A 16080-nucleotide genomic window follows, 5' to 3' on the forward strand; every position below is an offset into this window, starting at 1 on the left:
CTTGATGACCTGTCTAGTGCTGTCAGTGGAATATTAAAGTCCCCCACTATTATTGTGTTGCTGTCTATCTTATTTCTTAGGTCTAGTAGTAATTGTTTTATAAATTTGGGCACTCCAGTGTTAGGTGCATATATATTTAGAATTGTGATGTTTTCCTCTGGACTAGTCCTTTTATCATTATATAATTTCTTTCTTTGTCTTTTTCAAGTGTTGTTGCTTTAATTTTTGTTTAAATATATAAAAACAGCTGATATAAAAACAGGTATTCCTGCTCGCTTTTCTTGTCCGTTTGCATGGACTATTTTTTCCTACCCATTTACCTTAAGTTTATGTGAGTCCTTATTTGTTAGATGAGTCTCCTGAAGATAGCAGAAACTTGATTGGTGAATTCTTCTCTATTCTGCCATTCTGTATCTTTTAGGTGGAGCAATTAGGCCATTTACATCAATGTCAGTATTGAGACAGAAGATACTATTCTATTCATTGTGCTATCTTTTGCCTGAATACCTCGTTTTTTTTTTTTTTTTTCATTGTGTTATTTGTACAGAGGTCCTGTGAGATTTATGTTTTAAAGAGGTTCATTTTGGGGTATTTCAAGAGTTTGTTTCAAGATTTAGAGCTCCTTTTGGCAGTTCTTGTAGTGCTGCCTTGGTAGTAGGGAATTCCCTCAGCCTTTGTTTGTCTGGAAAAGACTGTATCTTGCCTTCATTTATGAAGCTTAGTTTCACTAAGCACAAATTTCCTGGCTGATAGTTGTATTTAAGGAGGCTAAAAGTAAGACCCCATTCCCTTCTAGCTTGTAGGGTTTCTGCTGAGAAATCTGTTATTCATACGATAGGTTTTCCTTTTTAGGTTACTTGATGCTTTTGCCTCACAGCTCTTAAGATGTTTTCCTTCGTCTTGACTTTAGAAAACCTGATAACTGTGTACCTAGATGATGATCTTTTTGTGTTGAATTTCCCAGGTGTTCTTTGAGCTTCTTGTATTTGGATGTCTAGAACTCTAGCAAGGCCAGGGAAGTTTTCCTTGATTATTCCCTTAAAAATGTTTTTCAAATTTTTAGATTTCTCTTTTTCCTAGGGAACATCAATTATTCTTAGGTTCGGACAAAGTCCCAAGCTTCTTGGAGGCTTTGTTCACTTTTGTCCATTCTTTCTTCTTTGTCTTTGTTGGATTGGGTTGATTTGAAAGCCTTGTCTTCAAGCTGTGAAGTTCTTTCTTCTGCTTGTTTGATCTATTGTTGAGACTTTCCAGTGTATTTTGCATTTTTCTAAGTGTGTCCTTGATTTTCAGAAGTTGTGATTGTTTTTTATTTATGCTATATGTTTCACTGAAGAATTTTTCTTTCATATCCTATATCATGTTTTTGATTTTTTAAAGTTGGACTTGATCTTTCTCTGGTGCCTCCTTGATTAGCTTAATAATTGACCTGAATTCTTTTTCTGGCAGATCAGAAATTTTGTCTTGGTTTGGATTCATTGCTGGTGAGCTTATATGATATTTTGGGGGTGTTAAAGAATCTTGTCTTGTCATATTACCAGAATTGTTTTTCTGGTTTCTTATCATTTGTCTAGACTATGTCAGAGGGAAGATCTGGGATTTGAGGGCTGCTGCTCAAATTCTTTTGTCCCACGGGGCAGTGTTGATGTGGTATTCTCCTCTTCCCCTAATGGGGCTTCCTGAGAACCAAACTGCAGCGATTGATTTTGTTCTTCTGGGTCTTGCCAACCAGTGGAGTTACTGGGCCCCCGGGCTGGTACTGGGGAGTGTCTGCAAAGAGTCCTGTGATGTGATCCATCTTCAGGTCTTGCAGTCATGGATACCAACACCTGCTCCTGTGGAGGTAGCAGGACAGTGAAGTGGATTCTGTGAGGGTCTTTGGTTGTGTTTTTGTTTAATGCACTGGCTTTGTGTCGATTGGCCTCCAGCCAGGAGGTGGCACTTTCAAGAGCACATCAGCTGTGATCCTATAGGGAGGATGCAAACTTGCCCTCGGGACATCTGGTTCAGTGTTCAGGTTTCTCAGCAGTGGGAAGGGTCATAGAGATCCCAAGACATTATTACTTTTATCTCTGGCTACCAGGGTAGGTAGAGAAAGACCACCAGGTGGAGACAGGGGTAGGAGTATCTGACCGCAGCCTCTCCTTGGGAAGTGCTTACTGTGACTGCTGTGGGGAATGGGGGTGTGATTCCCAGTCCAAAGGAGTTATATTCCCAGGGGGATTATGACTGCCTCTGCTGAGTCACACAGCTTGCCAGGGAAGTAGGGGAAAGCTGGCAGTCACAGGCCTCATCCCACTCCCACACAGCCCGAAGTCCTACAGGCTGGTCTCACTCCCACTATGCCCCACCAACAGAACTGAGTTTATTTCCTGGCAGCTGGTGACCAGGGCTGAGAACTTGCCCCAGACTACGAGCCTCCCCATTGAGAAAGCAAGCAGGCTCACAATTTTTTAGCATCTCAGGGAGCCTGTAATGGTGACCCAGTTTCTTCAAAGGGTCTGTGGATTCTCTTGGTTTTCCTGGTACGTTCCTGTGTAGTTCTTGGAGCCAAAGTTCACAATGTGAGTCTCTACACGCTGCTCTGTCCATCCACGCAGGAGCTGCAAGCTAGTTCTGCCTCCTATCCACCATCTTAGTCCCCTGCAAATGCCCCAGAAGATTCTTTGAATGTTCTCTCCAGCGACTCATATAGGACCTGAGAGAAAGAAGGCAACACAAGGAAAAGGAGTGCTGTCTTCTAATCTCTGTTAACACTCTAAGAAGACTAGCAACTCTTGCATTACAGCTCGAGTATGATCACACGCTGCCCAAGATTGGGAAGAGCCCCATTCCCACTTCGCTGAAGGGACTACTGGGCCACCCCTAGAAGAGGGAAGAGAATAAAGAGGGTGACCTCAGCCTGGAACCAGTCTGCATGTGGGCAGAGGAGGCTGTGCAGGACGTTTCTCAGTGAACTTCAAGAAATGGCATAGATGCCTCAGCAGCAGGAGAGCTATGGTTGGTGTCACATCCCAGCCAAAGAACTTGCTGGAAGTCTCCAACTCTGTTTCATATCTTAGACTGTTCTATTTTCAAGCTAATGTTGTTTTGAATTATACTGCTTATATTGTTTTGAATAATTGAATGGAGGTGAAAACTCTGGTGAGAGGCAGCGCTAGAAAAATACTACTTAGCCACTGTTACTGCAACCCTAATTTTAGTTTTAGCCTAAAAGTAAGCTTCATGTTTATCCTGATGGAGGATAAACAGTCTTCATGATGAAAATCTTTCTTAATAATTATAACAGTGGACATCGGTATAAATGTTTTCTGTTATAAAGTACCACTGCATCCATTGAACATTAGAGGAGTGGAATGGGCCCCTTTGTCATATTGTGAGCTTTCAGCCAAGGAAATAATTCTATCAAAGGCCATAGGAGTGTTTCTGGCAGAATGTCTCCATTAGACATAGGCTTTGACTTTACCATTGTATAACTTTTTTGAGTATGATTCTTGGAGAGGTAAGGAGGAAGTACATTCAGGGTTGGAATGGTAGCAGATCTGAGAGATGTCTTGGTATCTCAACTTTACTCCAGCTCTTTGGGAATGCTCCTCTTAGCCCTCAGAAACTGTTTCTCCTCACTCTTTGCTTTCTTAGTGCTGTAAGTTTCCTTCCTGGAAGTCTATTCTTTAGCATCCATTTCTCCTCAATGCCTGCTACTTATCAATGCTGTGTGGTAGATGTTTAATGCAAGCTCCTGGTCAAGTCAGCAAACCCCGCTTAAGAGCAATGTTTTAGAGGCTTCACATCCAGTCAGTCTGTCTTAAAGGTCAGGTTGACAAAGCAAAAGTAGTTCTTAGCATTCATTTGATCCATTTCTTCCTCATTGCCACACTATATAATATAGCAAGTGTAGGAACATAAATCTTTACATCTATTTTTTAAGCATTGTTTCCACATACCAATGTAAACAAGGAGACAACAACGGGAAATGGAGGCCCCTAGAGGGAACATTTACATTGATCATACAAAAGAACTTAACACCATAAAATCTAAAATGCCAACTTAGAAGTCGCAATGTCTTGCATTGTTCTTCATTTGCAGTTTTAAAAGTACTTCAATATATATTATTTGGGAGACCAAACGGGTTGATTGATTATATAATGAAGTACCACTCTTTAAAATGCTCTAGTAAAACACAGTGCTTGTGCATTTGAGATTGAAAATCCATACTGGGATAAAGAAACATGTTTCTTTTCAACCCAGATGCTCTTGACTGGTTCAAGTTTTTCTTTTCTCTTTGGGAATAAATCAATTGTGTCATTTGTTGTGAAACTAAATCCAGATATTTTTCTCAATGCCTATGTCTTTTTGTTTCCTTTATACAATAAGATCTTATTTCCATTATTAAGCTGGGAGCATCTCTCTAGAAGGCTTTTAGGTGTTTTCTGGTTTCAAATTTCTACCTTATCTTTCCTATGCAATCCAAGGTCATCATTGGAGCTGTTAAAGTTTTCAAGAATATGGGAAGTCTATTGTATCCTATCAATGGCAGCCAGGTTGAATGGTGAACTATTCATGAAAAGCAACTATATTCTTTCGTTTGTGGGCAAAATTAACAGTATACATATGTGACCATAGAATTACATTGAAATGCCTCTTCTGATGGCTAAGAAATTTGGTTGAAATGTCAAATCTGAAATCTATGGGTCCAAAGTACATCTACATTCTACAGGGTACTGCTAGACACTTCTGTATAGGCTGTGCTCAGAGTGAAAGAATCATCTCAAAACCCTGATGGGGTTTTGATCATGTCCCATCTATAAAAGAGAAGATTAGCAACTTGAAAACAATGATTATTTGAAGGGGTTTTAATAAGGGAGAGAATGTTTTGGCTTCTCTATTTTAGAGAGAAGTGAGGGACTTCCAATGGCCTGCAGGAGCCTGCAGGGAGAGGCTATTAGTTGCCACACTCCCCACCCAGCCTTTTTATCTTTGGTAGAATAGTTTAGAGTAAATCTCAGACATCATGTCATTTCATGAGGGCTAAGAAGTCTTACTATCTTATTGAAGATTAAAAAATAGACCAAAAACCCCACGGGGCACATTTTAGAGAGTAGTATGCTTTGTCTCTTACTGACAGCCAAGCAAATAAGTAAAAACACAGAACCTTGGGAAATTGAGAGGCTCATGAACCTGCCATCCTAGTAGATATTACAAAAGAGAACAATAAAATGCAAAGTGAATTATCCCCAAATGACCACCTTCTTGCTCTTGATTGCACTCTGGGTCTCACCGTGGAGGACTATGGCTGCTATAACCTTGAAGAAGGGAGAAGGAGACCAGAAATGCTTTTTGCAGATGGAGGAGGTGGCAGGCAGTTAGGGGTGGTGGTGTTGGTCTCTGAGAGATGCAACATCCCTTTTCTTGCAAGAGATCTGATGGATGCATCATATGTCAACACAGAAAAGAGAAACACTTCACCTCCTGTTCTTTAGTGAAATGCCTTTTTTTCTTTTCAGGCGTTTACATGGAGGGGCTAGCATTTCACATTTAAATCCAAGGTCACTTCTCTGGGCAGGAGGTCACTCTTATGTTTCTAAGAACTGAAAAGAAAAAGTACAAAAACCCCCAAAAACCCTGAAAACAAAGACTCTATAGTCTTCCCTTGTCATTGAAGCACCTTCCTAATCACATGATCTCCTCTGGCCAGTGTAAGTTGTATTTTTATAAAAATCTTTATCAGTGGGCAAGAATATCTAGTAAAAGGGAGAGACTTTTAAAATATATATTTTTTTCTTTGAAAAGTAATACCAGTTTACTGTAGAAAATGTAGATAGAAAGAAGGAAGATAAAATAATCCATAGCTCTACCACTTGAGAACAAGAGCTGTAAACACTTTGTTGCATTTTCCTTTAATTTATTTTTAATAGAGAGAGAGAGAGAGAGAGAGAGAGAGAGAGAATGTTTATTAACTTTTAACCAGTGGAATAATGTTAGATAGTCTGTTTTGGAGCCTTCATTTTTCACTTGAAGAAAAGAATATCTAGCCTTCCTCTAAATATTGGGGTTGCCTGGAACATTTTAGTCACTCTCTTGCACGCCCAGGTTTAGCATAGACAGGAGGGAATATCCCTTCTTAGGCTACTAATTGTTATGTTCCATGACATTATGGGGATCAAAGAGATGCCTGGAGAATGGTTGTGGAGAACTCAGAATGATAGTCATTTAGCCCTGGGTTGAGAAATTGTCTCCCTAAGCTTCTTCCTCACCCTTCCATTGTATTCCTAAAATACACTCTTCTTCCTCACCCTTCCAGTATATTCCTAAAATACACACTGCCACCGTACGGATACAGCTCCAATCCATTTTCGTCTTAACCCAGTTTATTGCCTCATTTGTCTCTTTCATTAACCCTCTGGTCTACGGGGTACTTGCAGAATTGCTATTTTGCAAGAAATATGCCTCTTTTAGCCATCAGGCTATAATCCTGCACAGAAATCACCCCATTTTGTTCTTTCTTATGGTATTAAGGAGGAAAAAGAAGAGCTAAGAGCACGAACTCATGTTAAGCATCTGTTCTGGATAGAAAATCGATGCGATGTATTGACAATGAGGAGGGAGGACATCCAAGAAAGCAGGAAGGGATGCTGATTTATCTTAGAATCATTTGCCCCCTATTGGGATTAAGCAGGTGTTTGAAAGTTAAAAAGTACCTCATTTCTTCAGAATGAAGCTGACCCAGGAATTTAAATTAAAATTCCTCAGGAACTACTCTGTGTGGGTGGTGCCCTCTTTTCTACTAATTGCCTTACTTATTATTGCTATTTGTTATGACTCACTCTTGACACACCCTCTCCAAGTGTTTGAGCTCTATAATTCTAGAGAAATGTTCCTAATATTTTTGATGGATGCTTATTATATCTCCACAGCTTCCTTATTCTTTATCTTGGCAAGCTTTGGGGTATAAAACTCAGAGCTGGTGGGTCAGCTATATGGAGAAACCCAAGCCATTTGTTGGAGATGATCCTGGACATGAAACTAGAAGCCTGGTTATCTCTGGGGAGATCAAATCAAGAAGACTGGCTACAAGCTCAACTTTGCTCCATTTGTGGCCCCTAGATAATAATGGGGAAGAGGTAGAGGGAAGCATCCAGTGAGAGCATGGCTTATTTAGTTAGTAGTAATAATAATAAGATCCAAAGCCTTCATAAAGGTGGCTTGCAACTACCCATTCCTAGAAGAAAAAAATGGCAGGAATTGTTCTTCTTCCACTCAGAAGTTATAAGGCACCATAAACTCATGTGACTTTCTTAAAAACAAAACCGTGAACATATCAAGTTAAATACGACATTGTTTATTCATTCAACAGACATTTGCCATGTGTCTTCTCTGTACTATCATGGAGATATGGAGACCAACAACAAATAATGTTTTTTTCTCAAAAAGCTTCCAGTCAGTGGTAAGGACATAAAGTTAAATAATTTAAAAATCCCACAAAGCAAGCTAAAATGAATACTATGTTAGAAATACACACAAACTGCTATGGTAGGGACAATGAAGTTATACAATTCTGATGCCTGGCATGTGAATAACACTTTATAATAATTGCATGAATAGATGCCATAAGGGAAAGTATCCTTAAGGGAATATTACATTCAAACAGATCGTGGAAGGAGGTGCAGGATTTTGTCAGGAACTGATTAGATAGTTTGTGCAAAGACCAAGACATGAAAATACATGAAATTTTCAAATGTTCAAGAAGTACCAATCCATTCAGTGTGGTTGGTCTGGGACCATGGAGAGCAGTAGCAGGAGAAGCATATATAGTGAAGGATCTTGATTACCATGTAGAGTTTGGTCTTTATTCTGTAGATAATGGGCAACCAATAATCTGTGGAGAAGAAAGTTATGCAATTGGACTTGGGTTTGAGGACAGTAAATCTGAGGACATTTCAGGAAGAATTGGAAAGTGAGAGAGATCATCGTCAACTGTGATATTTTACACTCGCCTCTATTATTGATTATTGAGGCTCGAACAAAACCTTTCGAGGCAGTCAGATTTGGATTGTTATCTCTATTTTACCTAAAAGAGGATAAACTTGGAGAAGGATGAGGTTTATCCAGGGAGGAATACTGACTCATGTAGAATCACTCCACAAAGCCCTGTCTCTAATCCTGGTGCTGCCAGTGACCCTTCCTTTCCTTGCCAAGAAAGGGACTGTGCTCATTATGCCTGTGTGTCTGTCTGTGAGCTCTTTGCCCTTGATTCTAAATGACTAACACCAAAGAAGTATCAGGGCTGTAGTGCATACAGCTTTTGATAAAGGTGACCCAAGAAAGTAGGAAGAGATGTTGACTTCTCTTAGGATCCTTTGGCTCCTACAGAACTTAAGCAGAATGAAGAAGATTTGAGAAAGGGTCAAACATATCTCTAGAGAGGAGAGCAATTTGATCATCAGAAAAGACATGAAAAAGCTATTAAGGGGAATTTTAATAAGGATTATGTCGATATGGCTTTATTTCCAGTTGCACCATTTTATGGACATAAAAGCCATGTTTTAAGAGTTCCATCAGATAGAATAAACAACTCTATCTTAGAAATAGATGAAATGTTAAAATCAGATTCACATTAGGTACTTCTTGAATACATAGGTTTTTTAAGAAAAAGTTTCCCAAATCACTGAATGTTGATATAGGAACAGGAATTTTCTAACAGGGTGTGAGTTAATATCAGTAAGTTGTTATTGGGTTTTATCAGTACTGGACTATCATGTTAAGAGCTGAAGCCCATGACTATGATGCAATCATTAAACTGAATCCCAGACTCACCATACAAGAAAATATATGTGGGGATTTCCTAGTGGCAATCCTGGGTGGGACAGGAATGTCAGTGGTGATGGCAGGGTTTGAATCATACTTGTCTGAGATACATGGGCCTTCTAAGCATGTGCTTAGAAATCTCACTGTTTTCTTTAATAAATCAAAGGGTTGAGCTTTTAAAAAATTATGAGTGCTTTTTCCTTCTATTATAACTCTGGTAGCATTAAAATACCCTTAGGCATCATCAAATAACTTTTATAATTTATAGTATCTATTATTCACAGGAGAGCTTCTTCAAAGAGTCTCTCTTCCTCAGTGTCTTTCAACTCCCACCACTTCCAAATCTTAATCCAGTGTTGTCTCAGCTTGTTTGATTTTGGCAAATATGCAGACCTAATTGATTCTAGTAAGAGTCAATCTCTCTAACAGAGCAGGGGTGGGTGACTGGTTAAAGTTCGTGAGCTGGATGCATAATAGACTGAAGATAAAGAAATGCAATGTTATTCCATCCAAGTGGAGACACTCTACCTGGGTCTGTTATTCCATCCAAGTGGAGACACTCTACCTGGGTCCAGTGGGGAGCTCCCATGTCTGACAGTAGGCTGGGAAGGGAGCAACAAACTCACCTCCATTATCCAGAGCCTGGTGTAAATCTTTTAATGACTTGATAAGCCATTTTCTAAAAAAGACTACCTGGAAACAACTCTTTGGCATTTGCTCTTGAGTCAGTTATTACAAATTAAAAAGAGTTGGAAGTAATGAAGGCTTTTTATGTGGTACACATACTGATGTAATAAATTGTAAAAGCCATTTAAAAGATTGTAGATTTTGGTATATTTCAGGCTTACTTTTGGAGATTTTTTTTTTTAAAGGATTAATGATGGTCTCAGGTCCTTCATTCCCAAGCTCCCACAGCAACCTTTCTATTATCTGATATCCTAGGTGGGTGAATGATTAGGCATGGGGACTTCTGAAGACCAGTGGAGCTGTACCCTGTGGCTCCTTATATTTACTTATCCTTATTTTCTGATGGGCAATATCTGGGGCAAAGCAAACAATATATTCCCAAGGTATCAGCACTGCTGTAGTTCCCAGCTGGGCAGATTCACACCTGTGGATTCAGTATGTAGAAAAGCTCTTAGGCCAGGCTAAAACCGTTTTTTTTTTTTTTTTTTTTTTTTTCCTGAACTCGTTTCCATTTCTGCAACCAGCTTTTAGGGCAGAAATTCTCAAGCTTGGTGTGCATCAGGATCTCCTGGGAACCTTGGCAAAAGTTTGGAGGTATAGGCCCTGTCCCACTCTACGAGCCCAGTTCTCCAGCCGATTCTGATACATCCTAGAGTTTGAGAACCATTGTTTTAGAGATTTTAATAGGCATGGTCAGTCACCAGTTCTATTCTTCAGTGTGGACCCAGGTCTTTAGAAGGCGTTGGGTATTTTAAAATTTTTCAGATGCAGTTATCACCAATGTTGAGAAGTCCACATGAGCTTCCTCCTAGAACCTACAGACTAAATTCCAAGGATATTTTGATGAAAAACGATTTCAGGGGGTGTTCAGTAAGTTCTATGTGGTCAACAGGCTTCCTTGTTTAAGTAAAGTAGGAAACTCATTTGTCTACAGACTTCTTAGAATGTTTAACATGCTTATTCTTATGAATTCCTGAGATATTATAATATGGGATATTTATCAAATTTATTGGGCATGCTATTAGTTTTTCATAGAGCATATTCCTAGACTTCTGATGTTGCATAGTTTTCGTAAGAAATTCTGCCTTCAATTTTTTTGAAGTTCTATTAGAATCTGATTCTGATTTGTTTTGATGAGTATTAGCAAGGCTGAGGTGAGAACTACAGCCTTTTCCACTGTTAACTTACATAAAAATCAGCATTTTTTTCCACATTAACCTGCTGATGTAATTATGGCACATGCAAAGAGATAGTTTGCTTTAATTTTCATTTTAGTGAGTGTATTCTTTGGCATTCTTTTAACATGTTATTATGGTTCTTTGATGCACAGAGCCTCAGAGGAGCCTCCTACCCCCGCTTTCCTCTTGATTTACCCAGGTCATTGCAGCTTGGTAAGACATGTGCTAATGTATTAGGGAATGAAATTTTAAATATGAACAAAGAGCAGGGATACGTTTGTAACACTTGGTTCTTTGGGGTTTTTTCAGGGAATAAGATGCTCACATAAGAACAAATCAAATCAACAAAAGCAAAGCACTGAGCTGGGCAAACCCCAAATGCAAATTATTTATATTGATATACTCTATACATAAGAAGCTTTTACAAATTGATGAGCAGAGTGATATCCTGCAACCATTTCTAAACACAACTCTATGACTAATTCAGGGACTGTGGTTTCAAGCTCTTCTACCAAGTTAGCAGATGCATGCATCAACATCCTCCAACTCTGCTCATTCTCCCCTCTGTGCTCCTTCCCCCCACCACACGTTCCCGGTCTTCAACCCTTCAGGAGTTGTTCGGAAACCTACCCAGGGGGTCGGGGACCACAGCCTCTGTTGTCAAAATCACTTCAGGATTGAATTCAAGCTCAGTGCCCTCCCCAGACCACACAAATATCCCTACCTCCCCTTACCCGAGGAAAGGATCAAGGATTTTCACACTTAATTGCACCAGGCAGAGGATAAACTCAAATTCACAAGGACCAACCAACCAATTTAAGGCAAGCAAGGAGGCCGTTATATGAGAAGAGGGGGCAGTGGCTGAGAGAATCAGGCTTAAGATCACAAGTCCAGCTTATTTGGTGAGAACACAGTGTCTGTCTGCTAAGGAGCTTAAGGCATTGGGTAGGGATTAATCTTGCAAACAGCCCTGGGAGGTAGATAAATCTGTATTAATTAAAACTGCAAAATGTTCTCTACCTACCTAGTTTCAATCTTGAGAAAGAAAATATCTTTCCCAGAAAGGCGTGGGAAGAGGGAAGAGAAGGCTATGGCCGTTCTCATCACTGTATCTTGTAGAGCCAGCAAAAGAGATGGGGCCAGGATCAATGCTGAGTAAGGGGGCTTCTTAGACCCCTAGCCGCCGCTACTCCTACATTCCTATTACCGAGGCCTGTCCAGAAGGATGACAGGGAAATACAGTGGTGGTCCCTGACACAGGTATCCCAGACCAAGCCGGTCTGAGCCCTCCTCGTGTACTGACCACTGAATGCCCACATCAGTCCTGTGCAGTAGGCTGTTACCATCAGCCCATCTTGCAGAGAGAGAAAACTGAGGCACAGAGAGGTTAACACAGTCAGGAGAGTTTGAGATTCAGTCCCAGGTTGCTATCTCCTGGGTTCACGTTCTTAGCTGCTGTAGTCTATTGTCTTGGTGATAACAAGTACAGCAAGACAAGGGGAAAGAGAATAAACAGTAGAATTCCCCCAATGTGTCCTAATTTTAATTATGTAATGTCTGACTGGGCGAGGTGGCTGAGACCTGTAATTCCAGCACTTTGGGAGGCTGAGGCGAGTGGATCACCTGAGGTGTGGAGTTGGAGACCAGCCTGGCCAACATGGTGAAACCCCATCTCTATTAAAAATACAAAAATTAGCCAGGCATGGTGATGTGTGTCTATAATGCCAGCTACTCAAGGGGCTGAGTCAGGAGAATCGCTTGAACCCAGGAGGCGGAGATTGCAGTGAGCCAAGATTGTGCCACTGTACTCCAGCTTGGGTGCCAGAGTGAGACTCTGTCTCAGAAAAACAAACAAAAAATATATAACATCATAAAGACTCATCTTTACTTCTAAGGCCTGCCCATTCCTGCCATCAGGTGTATTTGCATGTTTCTCTCCCAACTAGGACATTTCTTACCTGCGTTACCTACCTCGCACAACTCCTCCTTTCCCCAGAAAGCATTCCCAGGCACTGCAAAGAAGCAGAACCCCTGTGGTGTTTAATAGCTCCTGCCTCTCCCAGGACTCACAGCAGTAAGGGCTGCACCACACAGTATTTCCTGGCCCCTGAGAGGACCTAGTCCATGGTCACATTGGTGGCAGACTCTCAGTAAATGACTGCTGCCTGGTTGCTAAGGGACCAGAACAAGATGCTGGAGAAACCAAGCACTGGATTAAATCCCTGATGCTGGCTGGGCACGGTGGCTCACGCCTATAATCCCAGCACTTCGGGAGGCTGAGGCGGGTGGATCACCTGAGGTTGGGAGTTCAAGACAAGCCTGACCAATGTGGAGAAACCCCGCTCTACCAAAAATACAAAATTAGCCAGGAGAGGTGATGCATGCCTGTAATCCCAGCTACTGGGGAGGCTGAGGCAGGAGAATCACTTGAACCCAGGAGGCGGAGGTTGCAGTGAGCCGAGATTGTGCCATTGCACAGCCTGGGCAATGGGAGCAAGACTCCATCTCACAGAAAGAAAACAAAAGAAAAGAAAAATAATCCCTGATGCCGGGCCGGGCACAGTGGCTCACGCCTGTAATCCCAGCATTTTTCGAGACCGAGGTGGGCGGATCACCTGAGGTCGGGAGTTTGAGAGCAGCCTGACCAACGTGGAAAAACCCCATCTTTCCTAAAAATATTGGTGGTGGCTGGGCCACCGAGATTAACTGGACGTGGTGGTGCATGCCTGGAATCCCAGCTACTCGGGAGGCTGAGGCTGGGAATTGCTGGAACCCGGGAGGTGGAGGTTTCAGTGAGCTGAGATCGTGCCATCACATTCCAGTTTGGGCAACGAGAGTGAAACTCCGTCTAAAAAAAAAGAAAAAAAGAAAATCCCTGATTCCATCAGGGCCACTGCTCTGCTTCTAGGGACCAAACATTCTTCTGGGAGGCTCCGAGGAGGCTGCTTCTTTCTATAGTTCACCTCCTGCCTCAGCTGATTCCATGGTTTTAACTTTTTGGCTGTCAGGTAAACATCAGTGATCCTCCCCTTTCATTCTCTCATCCTTGTGTATGTGTGGGGGTAAGTGGGAGGAAGATGTTTCATCTGCTTCCACAGCTTATGAGGTATAAGCTAGCAGTGAAGGGCTACCCAGTGAAGAAAGCCCTTCTGCCTGTGACTACAAAGTTTGAGTCATCCTCAACTCTCATTACTCCCCACTACTGCCCTGACATTCAGCGGAAGGCCTCTCAAAGCTGTGTTCCTCCTTCCGCTCTGCCACTGGAGTCACCAGGCCCTTTCCATCCTTTGCAAGACTGGGTAACTTCCCTCCCTTCCGCTAACCTGGGGGCTGGCAAACTGCGGCCAGCAGGCTGAAGCTGGCCCAAGGCCTGTTTCTGTAAATAACATTTGGCTGGGACACAGCCACACCCATTTGCTTATGAATTTGTCTACTGCTGCAGAGTTGAGCAGTTGTAAAACAAGACTTAGCCCAGAAAGTTGAAAGATACACTCTGACCGTTCATGGAAAATGCCGGCAGACCTCTGCTTCAGCCTCTTCTCAGAACTGTCTTCCACACCACCACTGGAGACAGCCGCATGCCAACCTCCCTCCTAATCCCCAGGGCTTTCTATCAGCCACAAAAGAAAGGACTAGCACCTTAGTCTTGCATTCAGCCTCTCGCCATCTGCCACTCAGCAGTGTCTACAGCCTCAGCTCCCCAGCCTCTTTGTCTACACCCCAGAAGTCCTCCAGGAACACCTCACTGCTCACATTCCAGAACAGGCTCCTCATTCCTCTCCTCTTTGCTGTCCCCAAATCTCTGAGGCTCAGGTCAAACGCCACCTCCTCTGAGCTCTCTACACTTGGAAGTTTTCCAATCCCACATCCCAGAATAGTCTCCCCTTTGGGTTCCCAGCAGCGTACTTAAGGCACTTCCCAGGATTTTCTTGTTGCCTAGATTGTTCTACAACAGCTTCTTCACTGGTCTCCCTCTCCCTCTCTTGTTCCTTCAAAACCTGGTCTCCAAGGAGCAGACACGTTAATATTTTAAAACATTATTTAGACACCATTACCGTTGTGCTCATCATTCTTAGGATAAAATCAAACCTACCTGGGTGTCCGGGTCTCTGATCTGAGCTCTGCCTGACCTTGCTTTCCACTCTCCACTACTTCTGCTGTACTCTGACTGCACTCACCTTCTGCTCCTAAACATGCCACACTTACGACATTCGCGTCTTAGGACTTTTGCACCTGAAAAGAATCTTTAAAAAGTTCTTCAAGGTAAGAGTTTTTTTATTTATTTATTGACACGGAGTCCTGCTCTGTTACCTAGGCTGGAGTGCAGTGGTACAATCTCAGCTCACTGCAACCTCCGCCTCCAGGGTTCAAGCAATTCTCTAGCTTCAGCCTCCCGAGTAACTTGGGATTATAGGTGCCCGCCACCATGCCTGGCTAATTTTTGTATTTTTTAGTAGAGATGGGGTTTTACCATGTTGGCCAGGCTGGTCTCAAACTCCTGACCTCAGGTGATCCGCCTGCCTCGGCCTCCCAAAGTGCTGGGATCATAGGCATGAAATACTGCGCCCGGCCAAAGTAGAGTTTTAAAAAATTGGGTTACCAGTGTATTCCAAATGCCTAGAAGCGTGCCTGGCACATTGTTGATGCTGTGTAATTATTCGTTGAATGAATAAATGAGTGGGTGAGTCTTCCTGTTCCTTCAATTGGGTAATAGTAGTTGAATACACGTTTCATAAATCATTCATTCTGAGGCCAGAAGGCAAGGCTGGCTGTGTTTCATTTCAAAAGACCCAATTTTTGCCTTCTGTTAGCACATCCAAAGATGGTTCTTTGCCCTGCCATCATTCAACTCAGGTCGTTTAGCCTGCGTGAACCACAGTTGGACTCCCCTGGGAGGCTGAGGCTGAGTGGTAGAAGAAGTGGAAGGTGTCACCCTCAGGACAAGGAGCCATAAAGACTGCCAGAAAGGTGGAGGGCCCGGCCAGGTCACAGAGGAAGTATGAACTCATGTGAGAAAACAAATGTGAAGTCAGTGGTAGAAGTCAGAAACACAGCAAGATGCCTATGCCTCAGAACGTGTTTCAGAACATCCCTGTAGGGACTGGAGTCTGCTTCTGGCCTGGAGACTGACTCACAGGAAAGAAGCCTCACAGGTGAGGGAGGCCTAAATCAGTGACCCCTTCCAAGCCAATGCCTTTGGTCTCTGTCCAGCCACAGGCTTGCGAGCACAAGCAGAGCCTGGGCGGGGATGGAGCCTCGCGCATCAGGGCCTGTCGGTGTGACTGCCTCAGTCAGGGGCCTGTCAGGAAGGATTCACTTGCAAAGAACTTTCTCCACTGCTTCCTAGGGATGAGACCTTTTCTCATATTGAGAAAGTGCCACACATCAAGGAGGGTGCCAGCGATACCTC

This window comes from Trachypithecus francoisi, unplaced genomic scaffold, assembly GCF_009764315.1.
Source record: "Trachypithecus francoisi isolate TF-2019V2 unplaced genomic scaffold, Tfra_2.0 Lachesis_group13, whole genome shotgun sequence".
In the NCBI taxonomy this organism is placed as follows: Eukaryota; Metazoa; Chordata; class Mammalia; order Primates; family Cercopithecidae; genus Trachypithecus; species Trachypithecus francoisi.